Consider the following 10,187-nt stretch of genomic DNA (forward strand, 5'->3'; position numbering starts at 1 on the left):
CGATTCGTCGCACCGTTGGGTGATCTTCCACGGCGATTCGTCGCACCGTTGGGTGATCTTCGGTCTTGATATGCGGCTGCGATGGACCACAAAATTGTGGGGTACACAATTAAAAGATCTTCGATTTTCAAAATATGTGGACTGTATTTCAATTTGTTTCTTATGTCTGAGGGCACCACTAGGGGTTCGAACCTCGGCTCAGGCCGTCGTAATTTCGATCCCCGTTTGAATTGGACGGGGGATCGATCGGAGGGGCGCCCGGGGGCACCGGTGTGGAGCGCCCGGGCGCGCGCAGGCGCCCGGTTGAATGCGCGATATTGTGTGTTTGAGGTCGTCGTCTTCGCCGGCGAGGACGGTGTCGTGTGTGTGTGTAAAAATGTGGTCGGGGTGGAACGGGTGGGCCCGTGGGGAGGTTACGTTTTTTGATAGGTAGTTGTTTAACTAACGTTTTAACCTCATCAAGCGTGACTGGTGAGAGAGATTCGGTGGACGGGGTGGACGCGATGCGTTCGACTTCGGAATCTTCTCGAGATGATTGATGATTGGGCTTCTAAGTTGGACGCTAGACACTTAGCCTTATTTTCGTCGAAGAAGGCTATAGTGTTGTCGGGTCGGACTAGAGAGCGCGACCGAGAACCAACCCGCCTTTTACGGGCGCCCGAGCGCGTCCTTCCCCACTCCCGCCGAGCTGTGCGCGTCGGCCGTCCCACCCTCCCGACAATTCCTGCACATGTCGGTGACCGACGGGCCGGAACAGCGAATACGCACACATTTAAAATTAAATACAATAGTAACAATATAAAAAACTACAAAAAACCACGTGCGACTAAATGCCACATGTTCAGGCTACACTAAAGCTGTGATCCCTAAGAATTTACACAATGGGCGGACATAGAATTCACAGTATCTATGCCGCTACAAAGGGTATATGGTACAAACAATAGTCTAACCTAAACAATAGTCAAACACTGGAAAAATAAATATTTATACACAAATTTATTTACATGTTTTCGATGCCGACTCGTGGTCCGCAACATATGCTATTCTTCTTTGTATTTTAGTTAAGCTTCAATGATTTTCTAATAAATGTTGTATCAATAATGAATGAGTGTTACTAAATGATGATTACTACATGATTGATTGTCACTACTAATAAAATGAGTTACTACCTCCGACAAATCATGTTTCGTTTTGTTTGGCATTATTGGCCACTCATTTTCATTTTTAAGTAAAAACGGGACCTTCGTTACGGACCACCATATAGGGGTAGTTCCGATAACGTCGGCTTTTACTCCACACGAAACAAGATCCGCCGGGTTGTCCTTCGACGGTACGCACTTTCATGCACTCGGTTTCTAACGAAAGGATTAAGTTGGTTAGCAGGAGTCGACAACCAACCCAATACTATAGTCGAGTCACACCAGAATCTACATTTATGAATAGGAACAGTCAATGATATTTGAACTTTGATACACAGTCTTGCACCCAACAAAGCTCCACAAAGTTCAAGCCTCGGCATTGTCGTTAGTTTAATTGGCGCTTCGCGGTTTCTAGAAGCTAGAAGCTGTACACCTATCGAATTACTACCACTACACGTTCTAATGTATAAACACGTTCCATACGCCCTTTCGGACGCATCAGTAAAGACGTGTACTTCGTGAATGATAGAGTCTTCATACAAAACCCAACGAGGAATTTTTAAACTATTAAGTGAGGGCATGCTATTTTGAAATGTAGACCAAAGATTACTGATTTCGAGTGATACTTCATCGTCCCAGTCATATTTCTCTAACCATAAACGTTGCAGAATGATTTTAGCTTCGACTACGCACGGGCCGACTAGTCCCAGTGGGTCGAATATTTGATTTATTACAGCAAGAATGTGACGTTTAGTGACTTTATTTACTGAATTAATGTTAATTCTATAGGTGAGCAAATCCGAATCCCAAACCCAATACAAACCTACGGTCTTATTACAAAAAATCTGTTAAAACTCGGACGAAACGTGGTCTAAATAGTCGAGGTTTAAACCATTCCTAAAGTTAATACTTGGAATAAACCGAACATTATTATGAATCCAGATTTAACAGAGGTCTACTTAGTACTACAGTTAAATTGTTCATTATATATTCCCCACAGATAATATACAGAAATCAGTCATTCATCTCTGTCAGCCTACAATTGCGTTCCGTTTTACCAGAAAACTGAAATGATAAAAAATAATATTACTTCAAGGAAAATTGTATCAAATAAAAATATTTTTATATGTATTTATTTATGTCTTCTTTATAACTATTTTATTAATATGTAATATTTATTAACATGGTATTACATTTAAAATCAATTTATATTTTGAAAGTACACGGAGAACAGGAACGTATCTTGTATTTTTATCACTTCGTTTCGAATCATAACATCGCGCCATTACTGCATATAATGAAAAACAAAAGTTTTTTAGCAATTTTTTTCAATAATTATAAAGTATATAAATATTTAAAATTATGAGCTTACAAAAGAAAAGGAGTGCAAATTGGACACCAGAAGAAAAAGTTAGTACTTATAAACTATAAAATTCAGTCAATTGAGTTTTAATACAGTCTATGGCAAAATAATAGCGACTCTTTTAATGTTTTAGGCAATATTACGCGAAAGTATTTCAGCATCGGCGCATATAATAGAGGACAAATCAACAAAAACGTCGGCAAATATTTTAAAGTCCAAAGAGTGGAAAAAATATCAAATAAGTACGTATTTATATTTGTATTATTATTTTTATTTTTGTATCATTTGCTTTAAATATTATAGTTAACTAGCTGTGCCCACGGTTTCACCTCGCCTTAAATTTCAATAAAATAAATGTTATTCTGATGCATAAGCTATATTACTGTAAAGTTTCATCAAAATCCGTTCAGTAGTTTTTGAGTGAAAGAGTAACAAACATCCATACTTACAAACTTTCTTGTCAAAATATTATTAATATATGTCTAATATTTCTAGATTCAATGAAATTACTGGTAACAGTAGATTGGACAAAGAATTAAAAATGGCCTGGAAAAGATTAAAATTATCGGCTAAAGCTAACATATCCAGCTTCAAGCGACAGCAGTCACAAACTGGTGGTGGAGAAAAACCACAGTCACCATCCCAAGAAGACTTGGATATTATGGCCATTGCACCACTAGACTTTGTGGTGGAAATAAACACTTATGACAGTGATGCTGTGACTGCCATGGTATGTATCTACTATATAATGATTATTCTGAATCAAAGGTCATAAATTTATGAGGTAAATAAAATTTCATCACACTAAAATGCTGAAGATTTTTGTATGAAAAATTATACATATTGTTTCTTTTTTGATTATCATAGCACACAAAATAGTAGTGGTAAATAAAAATATAGATGTTGACAATATACCACTTGGTTGTAGGAGGACAATCAAATTCAGCAGGATGAAGTCAGTGGTCATAGTTCAAATCATATTGATTTGACCTCAGACACTGAGCCAATACTCAAAACTGTGAAAGAACAAGGTAAATATACTATCAAAACTAGCAAAACATACACATTTATATTTAGCATAGCTATATACCTAAGTTAAATATAAATGTGTATGTTTGGCTTTCTGATTAACTAATCTTCATTTAATTTGACATACATATAAGTATTTGTCATAGAGGGTAATATCTCTCTCTTTAATTTATAGTACTATGAAATAAAACATGCTATGTAGCTTGTATCACTTTATGTCAAGAGCATATTTTACCTACCTACATTAATACACTTTATTAATAAACTAGCTGTTCCCGCGACTTCATCCGCGTGGAATTTAATTTATTTTTCTAAAATAAAAGTAGCCTAAGTTACTCCTTATTACAACAGCTACTTGCCAAAAAAAGTCCCGTCAAAATCGGTCCAGCAATTTCAGAGATTAGCCGGAACAAACAGACAGACAGACAGACAAAAATTGTAAAAAATGTTATTTTTGTGTATGTACCATATTTATATTCATATGCATGCATGGTTGTTTCAATATTATGAACAGATACTCCAATTTTATTTATATGTATAAATGAAGTATAAAAGTATGTGTAATAACTTTTTATTCTGTTGTAAAATTTGTATTCATTTATAAATATATTACAATTTGTCTAAACATAAGTTTTTTAAGTGTTATTATACTATATAGTACAAATACTACTATTAGAATATTGATCTGCACCCTGAGTTCTTGTTCATAATTTAATGTGGTATTATTTTTTTATTCACAGAGATGACATGAGAGAATCTATTTTACAAAACAATATAGCATTTAAAAGAAGAAATTTGGAAATGTTAGAAGTTGAACATGCATATAATATTAGAATATTGAAGTTAAAAATAAAAAAATTAGAATTAGAAATAGATTTATTAAAATCTAAAAATCATCATACAATATAAAAAACATATAATAAGCAATGTCCTTGCAACTGATTTTAAGGCTGATATTGTATAATAAAGAGTGTCTTTACTGATTTTAAGGCTGATACTATATAATGAGTGTCTGTGTACTGATATAAGGCTGATTGTGTTGTGTAAATAAATAATTAAACTAAAAATGAGTTTCTATGAACTGCCTTCTCCTAATAGTACCACGAAGTGTGTTATGACCACTTTGTTGTAAAACCCCTGTGTTTGAAGTAGATTCTCTAGTAATCTCACCAGGAAAAATGTCTTCCTTCATGTCTATTGCAGCTGCAACTGTCATTCTGGCTGTTTCAATGTCTCCAAACATGCCTCTTAATAGACAACGGAATCGTTGTTTCCACATCCCAAAACATCTCTCAATTGTGTTACATGTCTGTATATGACACCTGTTATAAGTTTCTTCCTGAGGAGTATTAGTATGTAATACCGGGGTAAATAAATATGGAGTGCAGGGATATCCACTGTCTCCTAGTAATATTCCGGAGAAGGCCCCAGCTTCAAACCTCTGTTTTAGTCTACACTCCCGAAATATTCTTGAATCATGTACACTACCACGCCACCTCGTGACAATGTCCATAATTTTCAAATCCGCATTACAAACCACCTGAAAAATGAAAACATTAAAATGTACTATTTATGACTTACTTAATCTCCTTTTTTTTAATAAATATTAACATACAATGCTTGGAGATTTAATGTGACTGACAATAAAATAATTAAGAAATTATGTACATAAAAGCATTATTATTTTGACAAAATTACACAGTCTAAATTATTACATGATATCCTAATTACTTAAAAATTTACTTCTTTAAATTGACAATTTATTTTTATCGTGTACTATATATATATATATAAATAACCTACAGATGTTTGAGTATATTGGTAAGACCAAATAGGAGATTCACATTTGGTGACTTACATATGGTATGATTATCCTACCAATTACAATTTCATGATTAAAATTTTATAACTTTTAGGGACACTAGATATTTGCATGCACAATCACCATTAATATCCCAATATAGATATATTCTTAAATACAACATTACCAGTACATTTAATGATGGATATCCTTTCCTATTAATGTATAGCTGACCATCATCAGCATTTATTTTTTTATTCTAATGTGTGCGCAATCAATTGCACCAATTACGGTGGGAAAATTAGCTATGCTACGGAACTTTCTCATTGTTTCCTCTTGTTCAGCCATAGTGGCTGGCATTTTTATGAATCTTGAAGACACAGATGCTAAAGCACCTGCTACCTTCTTGCAAATTTTGCTGACAACCGGTTGTGAAATACCATATGAATCAGCGGTATCATCTTGAATCTGCAGACAAGATATAATTAAATGTTACAATATTTGATGTTACCTTAGGCAATAGAATTAAAATAGAATACAGTTACTTACTTCATGTCGAGCCCAGTTTCGTAATGCGCATACAACTTGAAGTTCAGGTGATATAGGGCATCCTCGGGGGTCTTGAACTATACTTTCATGAATAATTTCCACGATTTTTAATCCAAAACGTTTTGTAAAACGATGTTTATATTTAAAATCGTTATCGCACATCTCAAACGGGTTTTGTCGAATACGATGTCGGTTAGGTCGTCGAAAAGTACCTAACGTTTCAACGTCTTCTAAATCTTCAAAATCTATTAAATCCACTAAATCCATCGTAAATACCGATATTTTCAATAAAACAACAACTGACAATATAAAATTTTAAAAATGGAGTTTGACGTTTTTCGTTTAGACCACTGTTAAACTAGGGGCATCACAGGTCTAACTTTAGACCATAGACGAATCACGGTTTAGAGATAAAATTCGTTTTGTATTAAGGAATTCTTTGGTCAATGGTTTATACTAGTGCTAAACCAGGTTTATCTTTTTGTAATAAGACGGCTAGTGTTTTAGATTGAGAAGAGATTAAATGTTGCTCAGAAACTTCTAGGGGCGTATTAATGGTGTCATGACTATTAATGAGTTGTGCTAAAATAGTGGGATGATTAGAACGCCACTTACGTAAGTTGTATTTAGCAGAGGAAAGAATAGACTGTACTTGTTTAGCTATTTCGATGGTTTCCGATATTGTATTTCTCCCACTTAAGTAATCATCAACATACATACATATCTTGTTGTATCACACACTTGACTATACCATATGTAAGTGTGTTTAAAGTATAAGTTTTTAGTAGTTCTTTATGGTCAAACCGAAAGACTATTTTTAGAAGAGATCTTTGGGCTGAATTCAGTTCTATTGCCCTATACATCTTTTCAATATCACTCGAAATTACATACCTATGTTGACGAAAACGTATTAAAATGGATAATAGATCGTCTTGAACTACAGGTCCTACCATCTGAATGTCATTAAGTGACGTTCCAGAACTGGTAGGAGCTGATGCATCAAATACTACGTGCAGTTTGGTAGTAGCACTAGATTCAGGAGTGAATAGAATAGAATAGAATAGAAAATCATTTATTCAAATAAACTTAATTTAAGCACTTTTGAATAGTCAATAGTCATAACAATTTGTTTTTTATCTACCACTCGTTCGGAAAACTGTCTCATCACAAGAAGAACGAGCAAGAAACTTGTGTGTTGCTCTTTTAAATAATCCTTGTAAGTTTACATTTACAAGTCGAAACGTGTGAATACAAACTACCAACAAGCACTAATTTTTGGGTCAAATATAAATATGCAATAAGATTACATCAGTCGTAGTGATAAGAGCAGACCAGTCCCTACAAGCAGCACTCGGTCACGAGTATGACGGATGAGCCAGCCATCACTGCGCTCGACCATATTTTAGGGAGCCCATTAACCCGGCCCACCACGCCGCCACATGTCTGGACATTTTAGTGAGCATGACTACTCATTCCACACGACCACGTCACAGCTACAAAAATTACTATATGGTAGTTACAGTATTCGCACTTTACATAAGGATGCATGCGGCAATCAATACAAAAGCCGCTACGCTATCATATATCAAGAAAGCAGTATGAAAATTAAAATTATAACGTTGTCCGCAAATAAACTTATTCTTGCTATATATTGCTATCATCTATAAATTCATCTATCTTATAATAGGCTTTTTTACATAACATTTGTTTAATATAAGATTTGAATTGCCTCTCTGTAAGATTTAGCGTAGACTCTGGCAGTTTATTATAGAATCTTACGCAATTACCATAAAATGAATTACTAACTTTGTGTAGACGGCATTTAGGTAAAATTAGCTTATTTTTATTGCGTAAGTTTCTACTTGTACAGTCTTTAAGTTTCTTGAAACTATCTAAGTTTTTCCTTGTATACATAATATTTTCATAAATGTACTGTGAGGCAACGGTGAGGATATTTGATTGTTTAAAGCATTGACGTAATGACTCTCTAGAACCCATACCATAAATAGAACGTATGGCTCTCTTTTGTAAAATAAATATAGTATTTATATCGGCAGCTTTACCCCATAGCAGTATGCCATATGACATAATGCTATGGAAATAACTAAAATATACAAGTTTTGCCGTCGCCACGTCTGTTAATTGCCTTATCCTTCTAATTGCATAAGCAGCAGAACTAAGTCTACTGGCTAATTTTGAAATATGGGGCCCCCATTGTAACTTCGAGTCCACTGTTATTCCTAAAAAAACAGTATCATTAACAAAATTTACTATTTCATCATTAAGCAATAGCTGCGTATTTACTTGTTTTACATTAGGCAGCGTGAATTTAATGCACTTAGTTTTGTTGGAGTTCAATAATAGATTATTACATGTGAACCAATTTAGTATAGCAGAGATAGCATAATTTACATCGTCTAATTGATTACATTGGCGACCAATTTTAAACACTAACGAAGTATCATCCGCAAATAACACTATATCTGCAACTTTCTCTACCATGTAGGGAAGGTCATTTATATAAATTAAAAAGAGAAACGGGCCTAATATTGAACCTTGAGGAACGCCCATTTTTATATTAGTTCCCTTAGACTTTACACCATCAATATCTACAGTTTGCACCCTATCCTCTAGATAAGTTTTCATTAGACTTAGGTCATTATCTCTAATACCATAATGTTTGAGCTTGTACAAAAGTGTTTCATGATCTACGCAATCAAACGCCTTCGACAAGTCACAAAAAACGCCGAGAGCATCCTGTGAGTTTTCCCATGATTCGAATATATGTGTAATAAGCGCTACGCCTGCATCAGTAGTAGACTTGCCGGCAGTGAAACCATATTGCTGACTGTGAAGCAGTCCGTTATCCCTGAAGTATTTTAACATTTGGTTAAACATAATTTTTTCAAATACTTTACTTAGAACTGGCAAAATAGAAATTGGTCTATAGTTGCCTAGCTCAAATCTATCTCCAGATTTAAAGAGTGGAATTAATTTGCTAAATTTCATTAATTGAGGAAACACGCCATTATCAACACATTTATTGAAAATAGTAGCTAGATAAGGAGCAACAATATCTATGAATGTACTAACTACTTTAACTGACATGTCCCAGAGATCTTCCGTATTTTTTAAATTTAACTGTTTGAATATTTTTATGACATGAAAAGGGCTGACATGTGAAAATTTAAATGTTAAAGAGCAAGGGCTGACATTAGCCTCCAGTAATGTTTTTGCTCGAATTGGAGATGAGTCTAGAGAAGATGTAATATCAATCGGAATATTAGCAAAAAAATCTTGAAAAATATGAACTATATCTTTTGTTGCTGTTATTAACTTATTGTCATAATTTAATGAGAATTGATTGCAGGCTTTTTCAGACCGTCCAGTTTCTTTGTTTATAATTCCCCAGATGGTCTTAATTTTGTCAGAGGACTGATTAATTTGTTTATTTATAAAATTAGATTTAGCTGCAATACAAACTTGTTTGAAAATTTTAGAGTAATTTCTCACACACACACTGTGACACTATGATGTGGAATGAAGCGAGTTGAAGTAGTATAGTTTGAATCCCGATCTCAGCCCGAAGCAGTTCGGGTTCCTCTGCTTTCATGGGCCTTGGCGTGCGCCGCCTCCGGATGCCCAGCTGGTCGTCAGTGGCCAGAGGGAGGGGGTCAAGCCCTGTATTCGAGACTTGGGGCTTGACCTGGACAGTCGTTGGAGCTTCCGCGCTCACTTCCGGAACCTGGTCTTTCGCCTTATGGCAGCCGCCGGCGCTCTTAGCTGGCTACTGCCTAATGTGAGGAGCCTATACCTCGGCGTGGTGCAGTCCATGGCCCTGTACGGGGCCTCCATCTGGGTGGGGGTCCTTGGTAGGGAAAATGTGGTCTGTTTAAACAGGTCCACAGGGTCATGGCCATACGGGCCATAAGAGGCTACCGCACCATATCCGGGGAAGCGGCGGGTCTGCTGGCGGGGTCTCCTCCGTGGGACTTGGTAGCGAAGCTCCACGCGTCAGTGTACCACTGGCGCGCGGAGCGACGTTCCATGGGGGAGGCACCCGCTGGCCATGAGATTGAAGCGCGGAGGTCCGACTTTCAGCGGATCCTCAGGATCGAATGGCGGGTGAGGCTGGCGAATCCGTCGGCCGACCTGAGAATCGTCGAGGCTGTCCGTCCCATCCTCAAAAGGTGGATGAATAGGAGATGGCCACTGACGTACCGCATGACGCAGATACTGTCCGGGCACGGATGCTTCGGGCGGTATCTGTGTCATGTGGCGAGGAAGGAGCCGACGACCGGCTGCC

At 36.4% G+C, this 10,187-nt stretch overlaps 2 pseudogenes; one reads left to right on the forward strand and one right to left on the reverse strand.

The window, feature by feature from the left end:
• The first annotated feature begins 2,370 nt into the window (after window positions 1-2,370).
• Window positions 2,371-4,282, forward strand: LOC131841486 (uncharacterized; annotated as a pseudogene).
• A 34-nt stretch (window positions 4,283-4,316) lies between these two features.
• On the reverse strand, window positions 4,317-6,260 carry LOC131841484 (putative nuclease HARBI1; annotated as a pseudogene).
• Between the last annotated feature and the right edge of the window lie 3,927 nt (window positions 6,261-10,187).

Source organism: Achroia grisella, unplaced genomic scaffold (assembly GCF_030625045.1).
Source record: "Achroia grisella isolate CSIRO2021 unplaced genomic scaffold, CSIRO_AGI_Agris_v1 utg1748, whole genome shotgun sequence".
Classification (NCBI taxonomy): Eukaryota; Metazoa; Arthropoda; class Insecta; order Lepidoptera; family Pyralidae; genus Achroia; species Achroia grisella.